This window comes from Mauremys reevesii, linkage group 6 (genome assembly GCF_016161935.1).
Source record: "Mauremys reevesii isolate NIE-2019 linkage group 6, ASM1616193v1, whole genome shotgun sequence".
Classification (NCBI taxonomy): domain Eukaryota; kingdom Metazoa; phylum Chordata; order Testudines; family Geoemydidae; genus Mauremys; species Mauremys reevesii.
In genome coordinates this window covers 34,822,035-34,843,030 of record NC_052628.1, presented here as the reverse complement: position 1 = coordinate 34,843,030, position 20,996 = coordinate 34,822,035, and the positions used below count along the sequence as shown (strand labels likewise).

The 20,996-nt window shown below is 44.1% G+C and overlaps 1 long non-coding RNA gene across 2 annotated transcripts in view; it reads left to right on the top strand.

Annotated features, from left to right (window-relative positions):
• LOC120408365 overlaps positions 1-20,996 on the top strand; it is a 55,388-nt gene that overhangs the window by 12,015 nt on the left and 22,377 nt on the right. Inside the window, exons 2-4 of one of the 2 annotated variants that reach the window (XR_005600641.1) lie at positions 4,073-4,101; positions 15,102-15,232; positions 19,906-20,126. This is a non-coding gene — a long non-coding RNA (uncharacterized LOC120408365). The remainder of the gene's footprint in view (positions 1-4,072; positions 4,102-15,101; positions 15,233-19,905; positions 20,127-20,996) is intronic. The other variant, XR_005600642.1, reaches the window with a different exon arrangement.

Here is a 20,996-nt window from a genome sequence, read left to right as displayed (position 1 = left end):
CATGCATGTCAATGGACACAGGGTGCTAAAATTAAATTAACCCAGAGGTTCTCTAACTGGGGGTCGGGACCCCTCAGGAGGTCATGAGGTTATTACTGGGGGTTGCGAGCTGTCAGCCTCCACCCCAAACCCCGCTTTGCCTCCAGCATTTATAGTAGTGTTAAATATATATAAAAAAGTGTTTTTAATTTATAAGGGGAGGGGGTCACACTCAGAGGTTTGCTATGTGAAAGGGGTCACCAGTACAAAAGTTTGAGAACCACTGAATTAACCCCTCTGGAGCCTCGGGGAATGCAGGGGAGGAAGGTCTCCCTTGGTAGGGTTGGGAAGGAGGTAGATGGTGTAGGATATTGCTCTTCTCATGTGATCCCTCCCCCATGGAAAAGATAACAGCTTGGCTCTTTGCGTTAAATAGCTGCCTCAAACTGCTGAATGAGCTTTAGGGTAGGGAAGGCTGTGCCTCCCCAAACAACCTGGCCCTGCCCCCATCTGACCCCAATCCACTTCCTGCCCCTCCGACTGTCCCCCTCAGAATCCCCGACCCATCCTGCTCCTTGTCCCCTTACTGCCCCCCTGAGACCCTCTCCCCAACCACCACCCCGGGACCCCACCCCCCACAACTCCCCCCGTTCTCTGTCCCCTGACTGCCCCGACCCCTATCCACCCCCGCTGCTGAGTCCTGACAGTCCCCTGGAACACCCACGATCCAACTCCCCATTCCTTGTCCCCTGACCGCCCTCCCAGAACCCCTGTCCCCTGACTTTCCCCGGGACTTCCTGCCCTTTATCCAACCCCCCGGCCCCTAGCCATGCTGCTTACCCCTGCCTCTCCCCTCTCTTGGAGCCTCAGCACGCTGTGTCCAGGAGCTGCCCTGGACAGCACTGCATCAACCTGGCTCCAGCGGGGCCTGAGCTCCCACTAGTCGGCCCGGAGCCCGCAGCCCTGCCCCCTTACCACGCGGCTCCAAGCGGGGAGGAGCTCAGGCCCCGCTGGAGCCACGACGCTTTAGCTCTGTCCAGGGATGCTCCTGGGTTACCCCCACCTCTCCCCTCTCTCAGATCCTCAGCGCACCATGTCCAGGAGCTGCCCTGGCCCCTGGACAGGGCTGCAGTGGCATGGCTCCGGCGGGACTGGAGCTCGCAGCCCCACCCCCTTACCATGTGGCTCTGAGTGGGGAGGAGCTCAGGCCCTGCTGGAGCTACATTGCTTTAGCTCTGTCCAGGGCCACTCCTGGACGCGGCGCGCTGAGGCGCCGGGGGATGGGGAAAGGCAGAGGTAGGGCCGGAGAATTCTCGTGGGGGGCCCCTGTGGGGCCCGGGGCATGGGAGAGATTGCTCCACTTGCCCCCCTGCCCCCCCCCATGGGCGGTCCTGCCTAAAAAAGCAATACCTGTGTGTGCACAAAGACTAGAGCTCTGTTAAAGGAAAAGGGTTTCTAGGAAGCCTATCATTCTAACTGGGTGGCTCAAGGTGACATATTGTGGTTATTGAGCCTGAGCTACAACAATGCATTAAAGAAGTGGGTATTCACCCACGAAAGCTCATGCTCCAAAACGTCTGTTAGTCTATAAGGTGCCACAGGACTCTGCTGCTTTTACAGATCCAGACTAACACAGCTACCCCTCTGATACTTGAAACCATGCACTGTGAGTTTGAGTCCCCCTTGGCATTTTTCAGAGCTTTGATTTAAGGTTCTTGTGCTCTCTTTCTGCCCTTTCTCTGCTTCTGTTTGGGGAACAGCAGTCGCTAGCACTAGTGCCATAGGGACAAATACGGAGGTCCTCTTAAATTAAATTACCACTGAAGTCCATTTGAGATTTTCCTGGGTAAGAACCTCAGGATTTGGTTCTGTGGCACTATTGGTTTGGCCATGGGTCCTTGGAGTGGATCTGCTAGGGAAGCATCCAACTTAGCCAGCTCTCTGTCCCATCCAAATCTGAAGAGCCCTTGCAGAGGGGCCATGTAGGAGTGAAGGAGACTATGCCTTGGAGGTGGTACCCCATTGTTCCACACCCTCAAGCCTGGTTCAAGGAATACAGGCTCCCATCCATGTGAGAAAGAAAGGGAGCATGGGGTACTATCCCTTTATATATGGTATCTATATACAACTGCTAATTGAACTACTGAATGGGTCTTTCCTGACCCTGGTATAACAGCTGGAATGGTTGTTTGGGAAGGTGGGCCATGCTATGTGTCACTAAAATGTAGAGAGAGGTGCCAGAATCAATATAACCTGCTGTCCATTCCCTGCAGAGGAAATCCTGGGTCAATTTTGCACATTTGTTAAATGGGTGTGAGGTGGGTAGAGGTTAGGGGGGATTTGTTGTGTCACACAAGCATCCACATGGAGAGGAGGTTTGCCAAGTTCCAGCAGAGGCCAAGGTGACCAGGAAACAGGCTTCAGGAGTGACGTAGAGGAAACTTGGTGGAGTTGCTTAATTAGATCACTCGGCAAAGAACAGCAGAATTAATGGCCAAGGCAGTTGGCAGAAATCTTTTTAGTCCTTTTGCTCCCTAACAAACATGCATTAGTTAGTAGTTCACAGTTTTTGCCTCTACTTTTTTCTGACAAATTAATTAAACTGGTTTAATAGGTTTACACTCGCTTCCTGTGCTAGGAAACAGTGTCTATTTCCTTTCTCTTTTCTCTAAGCTCTTGGCAGCCAAGGACCTGAAGGGGGTTCCTTTGCTGCCACTGTTTGTGTAGGCTGTCAGGATTTTATTTTTAATTTTACATCTTCTGTGAAGATGAAAGCCTGGCTGCAGCAGCTTAACATCAGTAATAAAACCAGATACTCTGTACTATAGGCTAGACTGTGAGATACAGCCACAGCCCTGTGTGGGGGTGGCATGCCTCTGTGCTGTCCCTGGCAGTGAGCTGATGGGAACACACCACTCTTGGAGAAGATGCACTCCCTTTTGCTTTGGTGCCTGGCTTGGAGTGGGGGCTAGAGCTGGGGTAAAAATAAAGTAACGTTTTCACGACCATTTAGTTAGTTGAAATGTTGGTAAAAAATTACACTGTCATTTCAAATTTCATTTAGTGCCTCTGGAGTTGGTCCAACCAGGGCCAGCTCTAGGCACCAGTGTTCCAAGCATGTGCTTGGGGCGGCCCTTTTCAAGGGGCGGCATGCCAGCTTTTTTTTTTTTTTGGCTTGTGGTGGCAAAAAACCTGGGGCCAGCCTGGGTCCAACATTTTGAAATTTTCTCAATCTGCTTTGTCTACATTTTAATTATTTTTAAAAAAGTTTTTGAGTATTCAACTATGGATTGTTTTTTCCAAATTTGAAACATTTTGACCAGTAAAACCATTACAGCAGCTCCTCCTGGCCTACTTTGCAAAGGCTAGTTCCTTCTCAGTCTCTTGTGGCTCATGCAGCTTATGAAATAAATTAAGGTTCATAAAGAAGTTGAAACTAACAGAACTGCCGATCCAGGGTTCTAGTACCTGTTCTGTAGGCATGTGTGGTTTCATACAGAGAAATGGCAGGGTCTTCATACTTAGACTGCATCTGGGATCCTGTTATAACACAAAGACTATGTCTAGGCTACAGCCTACAACTGGCTGTAGCTATGTTGGTCAGTGGTGTGATCCCGGACAGACATAGCCGTGCCAGCAAAAGCCGTTAGTGTAGATTCAGTTATACTGGCAAAACTGCGCTTTTATTGGTATAGCTGGTTTCACTCGTGGCGTGCTGCATCCATGGTTGAAATGCTTTGCTGGTATAATATCCTGGCATTCCATAAAGTGCTCCTAGTAGAGACATAGCTCAATATTGATTTTGCTTGTAACTTCTGTCCCTCCCTCCTCACCCCCCCGCGCACGAAAAGGAAGAGGAATCATGTGTTCTCCGATTTTATATCTAAAACATACTGTAAAAAATTTGACTAAAGTGAGTATGTACTTCTAGAGATGAAGACTTTAAACTGACTTTTTTTGAATTGTTTGCAAAGTGGTCCTTTTGTGTGTGTGTGGTGAAATCTGCATCCTTTTATCTTGTTAAGGATAGTGTCTGTTTCACAAGCAGTGGAAGGGAGATGTTGTCCATAATCATTCTTGTTCTTGCTTTCAGGTGCTTGGGTTTTGGAAATGATCTGAGAGGTAAGACATTTTTTTGATACTGGAATTTCACAGGGAGCAGATCTACTGAGCCAGAAAGTGCTATTTTTACATACTGCTCTTTCAGGTTAGACCTGCACTCCAAGCAAAAGAGGGAATTTCCCTTCTGCTCCTTACCTTTCCCATTACAATCTTTCTTCTTTTCCCTTCCTTTTGTCTCTTGATTTTGTGTGTTAAATTTGTCTTAAATAGCCCTGTTGCCATGGAAACCAATGTAGCTGTGTTACAAGAATCAGAACACCAAAGTTATCCCCTGCTGTTTCATCTCTGGTTTATTTTAGTGAAAGCATTCAGGAGGGTGAACTGTGTTTAATGATTGGATCCTTGCAGTGCAATCACACAACTGTGTCTTCAGCTTTTGCCAACACTACAAAGGAAGGAGTAAATGTGATTTGCATGACTCCAGTACTATGTAATCTTGGGGGGAGAAATGGTAAAAAAAAAAAAAAAAAAAAAAAAAAGGAAGTAGATTGGTGGATTCTTGTGAATTTTAGTTCATTTACTTTAAATGAGGCAGCTTTAGTGAAAGATTCATAGAGTTTAAGGACAGATGATAGATCATCTAGTCTGCTCTCCTGTATATGACTAGCCATTAAATTTCACTCAGATACCACTGTATTAAGCTCAATAATTTGTGTCTGAATAAAACATATTTCATGTTTGGTTAAAGCGTATTTTCTAGAAAGGAGTCTAATCTTGATCTGACGACATCAAGAATCCACTACTTTCCATAGTAGTTTGTTCCAATGGTTAAACACCCTCACAATTAAAAATGTGTGCCATATTTCTAATTTGAATTTGTCTAGCTTCAGCTTTGTGCCATTGGTTCTTGTTATGCCTTTCTCAGCTAGATTGATAAAAAAACCTTTCAGTACCCAGTACTTTCTCCCTGTGAAGGTATTTATACAATCACATAATCAAGTTCCCTCTCAATCTTCTTTCTGATAAGCTAAACAGATTGAACTCCTTACGGGCTTGTCTACACATGGAACCATCTAGGAACGGCTATTCCCCAAATATTGCCATGTGTGGACACTCTTATTCTGGGATAATGGTGTCTTGTTCCTGTTTAGCTTAATCCACTTGGAAAGTCTCTCACACTAACGTATTTTTCTCTAGCCTTGAAATTGTATAATTGGCTCTTTCCTGCAGCCTCTCCCATTCTTCAACATCCTTTTTTCAAATGTGGATCCAGGAGGAGGAAAAAGTATTCTAGCGTCGACCTCTCCTTATGAAGTGCCTTGTGAACTGTTGCATTCTTCCTTATCTTTAATTTGCTTTCTCTGTACATTCAGTGAATCTATTTTCCTCTTTTTCCTGCTATTTCTTTTTGCCTCCTCTCCTGTTTTGAGGGGAGAGTGCAGCACAGAAAGTAGCTTTTAAGTCACTTTTTTTGCCATTGAGATTCTGGGCTGCTCTGTTGGCTGCAGCAGCCAAAAACATTGTCGCTTTAAAAAAACCAAACAGTTTTTGAAACCCAAAAATTTTAATTCTTGGGGTTTCCATTAAAAATTTTAAAATTTTTGTGAAAAATTAAAAAAAACAAACCCCACCACTTTTTTTTCTTTTGAAAATTTTCAGACAATGCTGACTATTCTCTAAGCAGCTCTGTATGGGATATTTACTCTAGAAGAGTCCAGTCCATCAAGCACTAATCTGTCTTGCAAAGGCTGTAATCAGTCTTTCACTGCTCAAGATGCTGGAAAGCAAGCTGCTCATGATGTGAGCAGAAAGGCATGGTGGGGAAAAGGCTTATTTAAACTTGTCCATTGCTAAGTGACCACATGTACGTGATGTCATTGGCAATGCAGTCATGTGCCAGCCCGTCAAATAGAGGTGAGTGTTCATCCCCCAACAAATTTCTTTGTTGGCAACAAGCTGCTGCGTGGGGCAATGAAAAATTGCTTCTTCAGGACTCCCTGTGACATGTAAGAGCACATGGCATTGCCTGGGAGAGATGGATGTTGGGAAGTACATCTTTCTTGTCAAACCCATTGCTGTGTTTTCAAAAGGATCGCCAACAGCAGAGCTTTGAAGTGTCCTGAGCTTTTTAGCCAAGCGTTACGACAGTCCTTGCTAGGGTTGCTTCAAAGTCCGATTGTGCAATGAAATCTGTAACAGTTGCTAAGGAGCTTAAATTGAAGTAATGGATAATTTGAAATATTTGTTTCCTTTTTTTATGGATCTGTTGCTTCCATGGCAACACTGAAATCAAAGTCTGAGGGTAGCACCTTGCCATATTTTTACCATTGGCATTTACTGATGCCAGAGATCATGGGCTTGATGAATTAAGAGTAGCCTGTCCAAAGGATAACGAATACTAACAGATTTAATGCAAGAACTAGAGCTGCCAAATCCCCATTACCATAGATATGAAGCAAGCATCACTTCACAAACACAGCAAGCACTTTAGCCTTTGCTAGAAATCGTGCTGTGCAAGGGCAAGAGAAGCATATCTGCTTACCAAGAAAATCAGAGAATGCAGGTTACCTCTCTACTTTAAAATTATCCAGTTTGTGTGACAGATGCAAATGCAAGTATCACAGTTAAACTTAGCCTGAGGTGCTGGAGAGATTGCAAGGCTTAGCTGTTACCCATGGGGGACAGAGATCAAAGGCAAAATACCTAGTAGTGATCAGTGCATCCCCTTGAGCCCCTATCTCTTGGACTTTGTGTTTGAATTATAGGCAAGGCTATTAGCGCCACTTATTAAGGTTACTTGACCCTTCCCATTATAAGGCCATGTGTTTACTTTGCTTATAATTTTGCCAAATTTACTGTTTGGGCTGAAATTTTCCATGCCAAGTGTTTTTCTGAGGCTGAATATTTTTGGAAAATTTCTGACAAAATAGTTAGTGATTTCCAAGAACAAGGCTGGGAGAATATATGTTTTACTGATGTTAAAAAATTCTAATGACCCTTTTTAAAAAAAAAGCCCTAGTCACCCCCAAGTTTTAGATCAGGGATTTGAAATTTGGCCAGAGGTGGCCTTTGTATCAGGCATGTGTCTTGTGCTGTGTCACCCAGGCCATCCAAATTTGGCTAAGTTACAAGCCTTTGAAAAATCACACTTTGCACATGCTCAGCAAAGACTTAATTTTGTGATGTAAACATACCTTATGCTGACCTAAGGTATGTCAATGTAGAGCCACCTCAGTAATTAAATCACTTTTGTATGTCCACACTACATTCCTTGTGTCGCTGATGTGTGTCCTAACCAGGAGCGCTTGCATCAATTTAACTGTCAGTGTGGGGCATTGTGGGACAGCTTCTGAAAGCCAGCAAGTCTATGTAAGCAATGCAGCATCTACACTGACATTGTGTTGGCCTAACTATGTCAACCTAAGTGCTACGCGTCTTGCAGAGGTGAAGCCATTAAGTTGGTGGGGAGGGTGAGTTACGTTGTCAGGAGCAACGTTTTAGTGTAGACACTTACAGAGTTAGGTCTACATAAGCTGTTTTGCGTTGACCTAACTCTGTGGTGTACACCAGGGCTTAGATTGTAGCTAAATTCCCTGAAGATTCTGTCTGCACTGAGCATGCTCCAGCCTAGGGCGGGGACTTTCTCTGACATTGCAGCTTTGGGCTGCTGAGGCTATGCTAGATCTAGGCACCTGAAATAAGACCAAGGCACCTGCTTTCAATGAGCCCCCCACCCTGTTGGGCCCAGGCGGTCTGGAGGAGGAAGATGCCTGATTCAAGTATAGGAGGGACAAGAGATGGATCTGCAGGTGAGGTGGCATGAGCGTCTGGAGTGTGTAGAGAGTAGATTGGGGCAGGGAGACTGGGATTGAAGCAGTGGTGCTAGAACAATTTGTACAGTGATGGTGCTGAAAGCCAGTCCCCACCCCAACTTTTTACCTCATCCCCCCCTTACACCTGTCTGTGCCCCTCCCCCGTCCACCCTCCAGAGCTGGAGTCAGGAGTGGGACTGTGGCTGTGGGGGAAGGGTGCGGACAGAGGTAAGGAGGCCAAGGCTGGGACCCCATGTGTGGAGCCAGTGGCAGCTGGGACCCCATGTGCAGATATAATACTGAAGGACCCCAGTCATCGGTGGGAAGGGTTGAACCAGGGATCTCTGGAGCTCATGAGCCTCTACCACATGAGCTAAAAGCCAACTGGCTGTTAGCTAAGGCTGTAGAGCAGACTCATTAATTGCTCTTTAAGTGGTCTCAGTGCCACTAGATGGGACAGAACACCATGCCCAGAAGGTGTGTGGGTTACACAGACTCCAGATGGGGGCCATGAACAGAGCCCCAGGTGTGGGGCTGGCAGAAGCTGGGATCCTGTATGCAGAGCCCTGGAGTGCAGGGCCAGCGGCAATTGGGACCCTCCATGCGGGGCCAGGAAAAGAGCCCTGGGTGTGGGTCCTGCAGCTGGGGTCCTGCATGTGGGGCCAGGAAAAATGCCCCAGGCTCAAGTTCAGCGGCAGCTGGGACCTCGCATGGGGGGCTGAGAACAGAGCCCTGGGCTCAAGTCCAGCAGCAGCCAGAACCCATGGCCAGGGCCGGGAGCAGAGCCGCAGGCGTGAATCCTGCAGCCAGGAGTTGGGACCCCAGGTGAGGGGACAGGAACGGAGCCCTGGGCACTGTGCTGGCAGCGTGGGGTGGCGGGCACGAACCCGCACAAAAACTGGGGGTGCTGGAGCACCCCCTGCAGCGCTAGTTCCCGTGCCTATGGACTGAAGGCTGGCAATAGGGGAACGGGAAAGTGGGACTGGAAGGAGGGGCAGAGACTGGTATTGGCTGAGCAAAGGGATGGTAACTGGCAACCAGTAAGTGGCGGGGGTGGGGGGGGAGACTGAGATCTGATGAGGTGACTGCCTGGTCTGAAAGACACTATACATCAGCTGGAGATAAGTGGCTCTATGCTACCAAAGGATTCTTCTCCGTCAAGGAGAATGCTTTTCTGCCTCTAAGGGTCGCTTTCTGGCTGTTTGCTGCTGCTGAGCAGACAGAGCTGTAGTCAAAGGTCATTATTTGAAATCATTTTACAAACCTTTTTAGGTCAGAGTAAATAACATTCATGAAATCTGAACTCTCAAATCCAGGCTGTGTTCATTAGTTATGATTAGTTACATGTGCTATTCTTTCTGCTCGCTGACTGGATGCATAGAACTCCTTTTACAACCAGGTTTCTGGTGTGAATAATATGGTTATACCACATTCTGGCCCCAGAAATTCACAGGTATCAGGCTGCATGTGTTTGAGTCTTGAATCTGTAGCTCCACTGTCAGCATTATGCTCCAGTGCTGTACACAAATCAACATTTTAAAGTACAATTGAGAGAAAAGGGGGTTGATTCTGCTCTCCTCTATACCAGTGTAAATCTGGAGGAATTCTCTATTGAAGTCAATAGAACTACACTAATGCAAAATCATTGTAATGGGAGCAGAATCATGCCCAAGGTATCCTGCATTGTGGAAAGAATAAGAAAGCAAAAGCATGGTAAAAAAATTATTATTGCTTGTTAATACCCTGTGCCCTTATTCTGGCCTTTTATGCCCTTTAAAAACAAACTGCTCACTGGGTTACTTTGAGGCTTTGTAACCCTGTAAAACCCTGAGCAATCCCAGTGATTTCTGTGCAAATATTTGATGATATTATAGATTTAAAGATAATAGCGTCTTCTGCAGTTTAATCCCATCCCTAATAAAACACAGCAGAGCTGCATTCTGCATAAAGATAACTAGTTGGTGTCTCAGTGAAATGGGCTTAATGGCATATATATAATTATGGATAAGATTACAAAAGGGATACAATAAAGACTAGAAAAACAAAGAATTTTTTAAATGAAAAATAGGCATAATTTGCACTAGCATTACTAGAGAAAACCCAAGAATACAAGGTCCACTATAACAGCTGGTAGATTTATCCTCTTTTCCCTGTGAGGTGTCTTGGGGATACTGCCTTGGGCATGTTTGCCTACACGCCACGTTGCCCATTGTTTCCTGGAGCTGTTGCCTTTTCTAGTCTTAGAATTTTCTATTTTAAACTTCCAACTAAACAAAAAATATCAAGTGACAGTAGTCATTGATGACAAGTCCCTTTAGAGCAGTTCTGCACAGTTAGTGAAATACCTAGATGCCTAGACTTTAGCAGGCAGTTGAGTGAGTTCTTATTGGTAGTCAATGGGAGTTTGGCCCTGGGATGATTTGGGGAATCTTTCTGTACCACTTATGAATTGTGGTTGACATTATGGAATAGTTACGATGAGAATTGCTGTATCATTAAATGCTTCTATATAAATGTGGAAATCACTGTTGCTGATGTGTCTGTAAGTCTGTTTTTTCCAGACCAGGGACAGTGGTTGGTTGTTAGGCCTTAAATGGTTGTCTATTCAGGTGGAAACACCTGTATAACAAGAGGTTGGGTGAGGCTGAAAGAAGCTATTTCCTCCGGCTTGTCTGCAGGGAGGGAGAAGTGGAGAATGTGGAAAACTCCCAAAGACACAGAGGTGACAAAGCAGGGGGTTAGAAAGGACTCATGGGGGGAAGGCTCGGGAGAGACACACTGGAAGTTTGGACAAGAGAAGAGTCAGGCAGGCTTTCCTAGCAGGGGGTGGCTGGTTTAGCTGCGGGACCAAAGGCAGAGAGAACAAACTGGCTTATGGGGAGAGAGGCACCATGGTTCAGAAGCAGAAGGGTCCTAGTTACCATTAGAGGACTCTGACCCTAGCCCAAAGAATGCTCCAGAGTGGTGAGGAAATTGAAACAGAGAAATGCATATAGGGTTTATTATTTTTGTATATATGTGTGTGTGTTGTGCAGTAAAGAACAATGGTGCTTTTAGAACATTGTGCAAAGGGTGTGTTATACCTATTGTGTGCCCTTTGAAGAGTGAACCAATGAAACTAGAGCATCCACTTGACTGGAGTTCTGGGTGAGGGTGTGGGGAATCTGAGGGGTCAGCACTGGTTTCAGGGGCTAGACAGCTGAACGATGAGGTCTCAGCTCTCAAGCGGGGGCAGTAGAGGAACTGTAACCTGAGAGTGTGTCTAAAGACCCCAAACCAAAGGCAGAGCATGGACTCTGTTCAGACTCCAGAGGCTTAAAGCACAGAGGTATTCAGAATTTGGATCCCCTCACAGCACTCTGGTTTGAGTGTTTGACTAGATCTGTGACAGGCACCTCACTCCATTTATCTTTGAAAGTCTCCCCCAGTCATCAATCCCAATATATGGTCTAATAAGAGCTAAATATTCTTATTCTATACAAAAAGGGCCTGGTTCTACACTCCTTAGGCAAAATTCCCACTGACCTCAGGTGTAGTGTTGCTTGAGTGTGCATGGGGGAGATGGGGCGGGTTCAGAACTGGACGTACATTTTGTAAAGTGTATCAGATTCCTTAAGATAAAGTGGACGGATGGCCAGGATAATGAGCTCAATTCCTGCAAGTACAAATGCCCTCAATTCCCACTGAAGCTAGCATTTTGAAGAAGGTGCTCAGCACTTCTTAAGAAGACAACCCCTTGCAGCATCAGGTCTGATGTGGGTGGCTGCAAGTGTCACGGTTTGGTTTGTAGTTGAAGAGCTGATTCCTGAGACAGCCCTTGTGGCAGCCAGGTAGCTAAACCCATAGGGACTAAGGCCAGGTCTACTCTACAGACCTATCACTATATAACTATGTCGCTCAGGGATGTGAAAATTCCACACCTCTGAGTGATGTTGTTATACTGACCTGACCTGCCGTGTAGACAGTAGGGTGACCAGATGTCCCAATTATATAGGGACAGTCCTGATTTGTGGGTCTTTTTCTTACATAGGCTCCTATTACCCCTCACCAGCTGTCCTGATTTTTCACATTTGCTGTCTGGTCACCCTAGTAGACAGTGCTATGTCAATGGGAGAGCTTCTCCCATCAACACATCTACCACCTCTCGGGGAGGTGGATTAACTACACCGATGGGAAAAGCTCTCCCATTAGTGTAGCAGCACTTTCACTAAAGCCTTATAGTGGCACAGCTGCACCAGTACAGTTGTAGTGCTGGACATGAAGACAAACCCTAAGAAAGAATAAGCAAAGGCAACCTTAGCAAATACTCAGACCAGCACTCAAAGATCCCAATCCGGGATGAATATAAGATCTTGTGATTGACTCCTGGGGCTATTGTTAAGAGTCTTTAAGGAAAGAAGAGTTTTTGTTGTGAATGGGTGCTTTATTGGTGCAGCAAGCACACACATACACCCACCAAATATTTCCAGATGCCCACCTGGGTGGTATTTGATAATAGCATCTTACGGTATATCTGATGATGGTGCAGTGCTTCATGAAGATGGTAAACATCACCCTCCCTTTACAGATGGGGCAATGGAGGCACAGAGCACCTAAGGACATGCCCAATGTCCCATAGTGAGTCAGAGGCAGAGACAAGAATTGACACTCTGACTCCCAGTTCAATGCTCTGTTCTCTGTAGCATGCTGCCTTCTACACCTTTTTTGGTCATTTTTCAGACCAGGTTCACAATCTCTTAAATGGAGTCTGTCTATGAGAATCGGCCCTCAGTCAGGAGCTCTTTCCCTATGTCCAAAATCCCCACTTCCCCCTCAGCATGTGCCCTCTTCATCTTATCAGCCCCTACAGTCCTGCAAAATGGCCAGCTGGCTTGCAGGCATTCAGAGGACAGCTCCACCTTGGAATGCTCCTCCTCCCTGCTGTATCCTGTCTGGTAACCCAGCAGTCAAAGGCTTCCCTCTGAAGGCCCTGTGGCCATCCCACACACCCTTTCTGAACAGACAGGTCTACATTCCACACTGATAGGCTTCAATGCCACCATAAAGGTAATTTCCTACTACTCCCTTCACCTTATTTGATAAGGCACGTATCCACCACAGAGTTATATAGGGGAAACGTTTATTTGCATGCATTTAAAAATAGAAATGTGACGTAAAATACAGAATGGATGCATATATAACATAGAGTATATTAACATAGTTAATATATATTTTTAAATTCTTTGACTTGATTATATAATGACATCAGGCGTGCATATCTTGCTTCCAACCCAGTATATCTGATTTCATTAGACTATTGATCTAGCGTGCTCTCGCTCTTACTTTGGTCCACCAGACATTCTGAACCCTCTGGAATTTCTGCTCTCCCCCACTTCCAGCCTGGTTGTTGTGGACATGTGAACAGTGCAAATGATCTTTCAAGAGCTTATTTCAAGCACTGATGTCAACATGAAATATTCGCAATGAAACAAGTATAGAGTGCTGACAAAATGGGCACATGATTCACATTATCCTTTTTTAATTTCTGTTTTATTGATTTTTTTTCTCCACAAATAAGGGGAGAACAAAGACACAAAGAGCACACACAATAAAGTACAGGAATGGAAAGGGGGGAAAAGGAAAGGAAAGGAAGAAAAGGGGGCTGGGAGGGTAAAGGACAGTTTGCATCTGCTAGGAATTAATCAAAAATTTCTAAAAGGTCAGACCGAATCTTTTCAACTTTTTCAGAGGTCCCTCTTCTCTGAAATGTTGCCTGCTCTTTAGCTGCCAGGTTAGCCAAATCACTGTGCCAAGCTTCTATCCCTGGAGGCACTTTGCTCTTCCACCTAAGCAATCGGAGTTGTTTGGCTACAATCACTGCTCTAGAGTATCAAGCTTTGACTGGGGAATTTCCAAGCTGATGAGATGTATCCCAAAGCACAGTTCTGGGAAGTAACTTTTCAGGAGATATCCATTATCTTATTAATCCTCCTGTGTACTTCTAGCCAAAGGATTGTATCCTAGGTCAGTCCTAAAACATGTGAGCCAGTGTGGCTCCATGAGATAGACATTTCCAGCAGCAAGCGAATCAAAATAAAACCACTGCTATTTTGCATAGGAATAACATACTATCATTTAAAAACTCATGATATAATAAAGTCATGACCTGGAATGTGTAGGCCAATGCTGAAGAAGAAAAATACCATATAAGCTGCCTATCTGTTGTTGAGTAAAGTATGACACAGAACCAGTCTGTGGATGGTATCGGATGTGATGGTGATGGAAAAGCATGAGAAATAAACATGACTTGCACATATATGAGATGAATATGCAGTAATGTAAATGTGGTTCAGGCACATTCCTTTCCTGGAGTGTAGTCATCTGGTATGAAATATACTGTACAAATGGGCATGCTTTCATTCTGTACAGCTGTCCTGATGGCTCTGTGCATGGCAATTGCTTGTCAGAAAACCTTACAGAACATGTGAATGCTGCCTCCTGTGTGGCGTGAGATCTGTTGTGGAGGTGTTTCTGGGAACTCCCAGGCACCTGTGTCTGTTCCCTGTGCCTATCTTTAATTGGATCCTCTGAGGGCTATGTTGTTATATCAGCATGCTAATTAACTATGGAACAAAATGTTAAATAGAACGCTGGGAACAAATTCTGCTCCCTGCCTTCTCCTAGCACAATAGCCCTAAAACACAATGAAAACAGAGCAGTTCTGCTGTGGGAGAGAGCTGAGGTTGAGAGGTGCAGAAAGCTCGGAAGATCAGCACTCCAAACACTATGCAACTGAGGGGGCACCATACATGCTTGTATAGAGGGGTGTTTTGGGGAAGAGGGGGACTGGTTGGTTGTGCTTTAGCTAGTAGAGCCACTATTTGTATAGATCCACCAGCCAAACTCTCCTAGTGGGCAGGGAGGGCAATGTTGCAGAAGAGATTATGGGAGCCCTAATTGAGGTCACAGAGTAGCTCAACTCTTGCTCCAAGTCTTGAGAAGATAGATTCAGTTTCTCCCACTCCTCATCCCCAGCTGTCACTGAATCTAGGTGCCTAACCTGCTTACTCAGGCTTGCAGAAAAGGGATAATTTACTCTTGGACTGAACCTTTGTAGCATTCTAATTGGTTTAAAGGAATTTCATAACATTCTGGGTCAGCACCTAGTGAGTGCTCAAATTCACTGGGGATATGTTCATAAAGGACACAGTTCTTCTCTGTGTATCCTCGGTAACAAACACACTGCATGAACTGTGTTTTGTCTTTCAGAATCACAGTGAATCCTGGGTCATACCTTGTTCCCCACACAGAGAGAGGAATAACTGGATCCTTGGAACCTAAGACCCCTGGAACTAGCATTCATGGACCACAGAGAGCTTCATCTGAACGGCCTGGGAAGGGTGAGCATGATGCTATAATGATTAAAGTGCATTATTCTCTTTAATTTTTTAATATTTGAAACTTTGCCTGGTGGCCAGTTTGACTATAGACTGGGGACGCTACATGCTATCCCTGCTATTATGCAAGCTCTATCTCTGCAAACCATACAAGAATCTTCATTCCCTGTGAGGTCCCTGCAGGCCTAGTGAAGGGCCACCAACAGCAGAAACTTTGCTCAGAAAGGGGAGTGGAGGGGTGTCTCACAACAATTCTCACTCCACATGGTGACCTGCAGCTGGCTGGCATAGTCCCCCAAACTGGATTGTGCTGGCCAGAGAAGGTTCAGTGCTCAGGTACCCAAATAATGCATTGATTCCACATAGCCCACAGAAAGCATGCACCAGCAAAGGATCCTATGAAACCTTGTTTGCAACTTAAAACTGCCCTCCCCTGAGGGGAGAATCCATCCTATAGCACAGCAGCCTCATTTGGCACAGACAAGACTATAAACATTCACCTTGCATCAGCAGGGGTCATTCAAGGATAGCAACACCCAGTGCTACCAATCACAATGTTACCTACAAAGACAGATGGGCAGGAGAAATTAATTGTCACACAATTTTAGTGCCTGCACTGGTAATTCTGTCTGAGCGAGGAGTGCAAGGCCAGGCCCGGTGGCAGTGCTGCTCTGCTAACCTTGCTATGCCGGGTGATGTGGTAGAGGCCATGATAGAGGGCTGAAGGTTCCTTGTGCTAGGTCCTGTCCATGCATCCACTGAAAATAGTCCCTTTATATTGACTAATCCAAATACTTAAAAAAAATCCGGTTTCTGAAAGAGAAGCTCCTAAATATCATATCCTGAATTTAAGAAAGTCCTAAAAAACCCAACCCCCCCACAATTTTAAGGATTTTTCTGCTCCTCAATTGATGTTTATAGGGGCCTTTTCAGCAAGGGAGAAACTGAGTATCTAATGCAACAGAACAATGAAACTGACTATACACAATGTGCTGTCAAATATGCAACATAGAAAATAGAGGGGGAAAATGCTACCTTCAAGTGTGTACTACAATGATAAGAGCCTTATTGGCATATGCGCACATAAGAGCAAAATGTATCTTTTTGTATTTCCAGGTTAACCACAGTTTCTTTTCCATTTCCAAGATACTACTCATCTCCATTTAGAATGAAAAAGACCCACACTTGAATTCTAGTTGGTCTCTCCTTATGCAGTTTTATATGTATAATAGGAGTGAGGCTATTCATGCAGGATTGAATGTCAACTTCATTCCATGCTGAACAGTTTTATTCTGATAGTTGCAAATCTTTCACAGTAGAAGAAACTGTTCAATTGCAGGTGTCCCTCCATGACTGCAGATTAGTAGCTGTGCTGATTGGTGGTTAGTCCATATACTTCCTCTACAAATAGAAACTGGGAAATCATCCAACACGTCCCATTTTCCTCAGAGGAAGCTAGTCATAGAAACAGGAAGGCTGTGTCAATAAAAAGTTACAGCTAAGCATTTCATGATTGTTTTCAGACCATAAATATTATGCATTGACCATAAAAAATGTATATTTTAAACAGTTGACTTGTTGACATTCTTTAGAAGAAAAAAATAGCAAGTTTATTGACCTTTCAGCAAAGCCCACTGTAAAACTATGAGAAGTGACAGGTCTGTAACATTTTACCCCTTGTTAACACTGCTGTGCATCCACTCACGCAAAAATTCCACTTGGGATGTAGGATATTTGGTTTCTGAACTGTACACTATCTAACAGACTCGAGCATCAAAATCCCACTTAAGCTCTGGACACAGTTGGCCTATATAGCTCTTAAACATTCACTGGTTGGCAATCTGGGAAAGGCCTGTTGCTCTTTAAGTAGCTCTCACATTGTGAAGTCTATCACAAGTTGTCTTGCTTCCATTCACTGTTAATTAAAACAGTTAAAGGACAGAATACAAGGAAATTATCGAAACATTAATAAACAGACCTGGTTTACTTCCTTTTTTTGTTTTTTGACTTTAGGCTGTCAGCTTAACTTTGAGAAGTGGCTTTTGTCTGTATTTTTGTGGATGCAAATAAATTGAGGTGCACATGATGTCATTCACACATTTAATTACCTGGCTGTGCAGGTATATCTGGTGAATTAGAGAACAGTATATTAGCGCACAGACATGGAATTTGACATCAGTTGCACCCACACATGATTATTTCCTCAAAACTACATTTATGTGCACTTGAAAAGTTGTGAGTACAAAATGGGAGGCTGGATTTAGGCCCCTGTCACAATCAGCACCTTTGTGTGAGAGTTTGGAACCATATTTTTCAGCTGAAGGCAAAAACTGCACAAGTATTCCACTGGCAAACAGCCATGATTCTAGAAAATTGCTCTTCAGAGTAATTGCATCTGGAGGGAGGGAAGCATGTGGGGGGTGTGGGTGTGGGGGTGAGGTTAATCCAGTTGTCTAGGGTTTTTTTTGAAGATCCTTGTGTTGAAGAAGCAAGTTAGCAAACATTAGCTAATATCAAATATGTGTCAGGAAGCCTGCATCCTATGACATTATTACTTAGGGCACCAGAGAAACAATACAGTGTGAGAAAATGGAGACGGTTGACTTAAAAAAATAATCCCGATCAAGTTTTCTATTTATTAGTAATTCAGAAAACTTCCCATTCAAAGCCATAGCACTCACATCCATTCCTTTCTCAGCCCTTACCCACTGCTCCGGTGAATGTACAAAGAAACCAGACATGAATTTATGTGGAAAGTGCTTAAATGCTGCATTGACAGATAGCAGTATAAAACTCTAAAATAGATAGGAAAATTTTTAAAGTATTTCGTGCCATAAATCTGTGATCCTTATTAAAGGTTAATTTTCCATATTTGACTGATTCTGACAGAATGGCTTTTCCTCTCTTAAAAATCTTTCCCTGAAGTTTAGTGGTTTAAGTGTAAATGGCTCCATCGCTGTTCTGCAAATGGGGGCACAACCGGGTTACGGCAAGATTCCATCACAGCATCAGAAAAGGCCATGTAGCATGCTGCTGCACTTCAGCTTCCTGACTGGCTGTGAAGTTTAGCTGTCATATGTTTGAAAAGCATACTGTGTTCCAGTGAGCACCGCAGAGCTCTCAATCTTCCAAGGTCGAAATGTGGAACTCTGAGGTCAATATTTTTAATCGCACTTTGCAGTTAATCTGATTTTTACAGTAGAACTAAATGGTTGCTTCATTTCCACACCCATAAAGTAGGACTTTGAAAATACACCCTTATTAATTTGACTATTTTACGGTCTATATAAACTGGCACAAAATGTCCTAAAATCAAAGGTCTGTGGAGAAAAGGCATCTTTCTTCATCTCTGTAGTCATGCTAGAGGAAAAAATGAATGCTGCACTCTAACAGAGCGGAACAGAGAAATGGTACTTGTTGGCTAGTACTTCAAATCTATATAAATTACCAGGTATCATCCAGCTTTCGTGTGAGGAGTCAGGAAGGATCATTCAGTTTTATGTTATCATTTGAAGTTCATAAAAGGTGAGGCAGCCTCCACAGTGGCTTATAAAATCATCTTCTGTTTGACAGGTTTCAGAGGGAGAGGCGTGTTAGTCTGTATCAGCAAAAACAATGAGGAGTCCTTGTGGCACCTTAGAGACTAACACATTTATTTGGGCATAAGCTTTCGTGGGCTATAACCCACTTCATCAGATGCATGGAGTGAAAAATACTGTAGGCAGGTATAAATATACAGCACATGAAAAGATGGGAGTTGCCGAGGGGTGGGAGGGTGCGGGAGGATCAGTGCTAATGAGGCCAATTCAATCAGGGTGGATGTGGCCCATTCCCAACAGTTGATAAGACAGTGTGAGTATCAACAGAGGGGAAAATACTTTTTGTAGTGACCCAGCCACTCCCAGTCTTTATTCAGGCCTAATTTGATGGTGTCAAGTTTGCAAATTAATTCCAGCCCTGAAGTTTCTCATTGAAGTCTGTTTGAATGGCTTCCGACATCACTGCCATTTTATATATTAAGCAGTATTGTTCCTGAATACAAGTTTTTCTGCTTTGATAGGGAAAAAAACACAATTCTCAGGGTACTAGCCATCCAGAGCCATGTGACCTCCTCATCTTGCAGCTAGCAGGTTGCCTGGTGGGGCCAGTGGCCCGCTCCCACCTCCTACAGGATCCCAAGGACATAAAAGGGAAACCTACTTTATTAGTTAGGAATGGTAACTATTAAGCGTGGACCCAGGTTTGCATTTTATGATTTTGTATTGTATCCATTTATTTCCACCACTCTTGTCTTTAGTTGACTCTGTTCTTACTTAAATAAATCTACTTTTGTTTTATTAATGTGCTCACAGATCTGTGTGACTTCAAAGGACAGGGTAAAACTAGTACACTGTGCTGCACTGCTCCCTGGGGGGCAGAGGATCTGGGATTTCTGGGAGTAGCCAGTGTCGGGGGCTGGATGTCATAGGGGAATGATTCAAAGAGACTTGGGGGCTGGAGTACATCTATTGTTAATCTGCAAGACAAAGGCAGGGCTTGTATAGCCCAGAGGAGAGTTCTTGAGTGGCTGACAGGCTGTGGGCATTAGGGAGCTGACACCCAGCCACCTGGGCAAAGCTGCCTCTCACTAAAGGCTGGGGGTAACAAGGTGTCTCACACTCCTGTTTTCCCCCTAGAATCATCAAACTTTTGAAGGCTGTTACTAATGGAAGGAGCAGCCGTCCACAAGGGCTGGGTTCCAGACAGTGCCTTTTTTTTCCTTGAGGACCCACAGGATAAGCACTAACTCTCCCTAAACCCTGTGAAGTCAGTGGACGTTTTGCTGTTGACCTCAGCAGGCCCAAGGTTCTACCCAAGGTGTACCCAAGTCTGAAATCAGTTAGAGGTATACATCCAGGTGGGTCAACTTTCAGACTTTAGATGTGCAGAAAGCCATAAATTATTATTTGTATAGAACTTGCCCTATCTAAAATTGTCCCAGCTATTTTTATAACATAAATGGGGGTAGGTAAGAAATGTGTATTACTAAACCTGTTAGCATAAAATCTTACGGCAACCTTCCCCAGTAGAGGAACATATTATTCTATCTTTTATTCCTGGAGTAATTAGTGTACAATATTGTGCGGGGGGGGGGAGAGGGGGGTTCACATTCTAAATAGTAGCATTTCATGTATAGAAGATGGCTTGAACCATTTCCTGTGATCATTGTTCTGTCTCTTAAGACTGCAATACAAAAAGTTTGTTGGTTTTTCTTAATTTCAGTATTTGAACAAACAAATGCAGACTTACTTGTGACAGAAAAATCAAGCCAGTCAATGTTACTATTAATAATCAAGTGATATTTATTGTTTAGAAAGCAAGTTACTTGAAGGTGAGAATGCCCTTAAAGTGGTGTATTTGTTGTTGTTGTTGTTTTTTAAATGCTAGTTTTGTTATTTTGCTTGAGAAAGCAAAATATCAATATTAAACACTCCCCTTTTGATTAACATTCACCAGTATTTTGACAAGTTATCATTTCTGTTAATCACAGCTCTTGAGAAACAAGGGAAAATATTGTTGGATAATAAGAGTAGGAGGTAAACGAATGCATTATAAACTACACAAAAGCCACCAATTTTCTTCCCTAATAATTTCCAGACAGGGGAGCCAGCAGATACAAATCAAAGAGCAGTACAAAATAGCCTTTCAGCTTTTTGTGGAAAATATCTTTCAACTGGGATCAAATAGGATGATGTAGAAAGATCATCTTCAATTAATTGTATTGCTC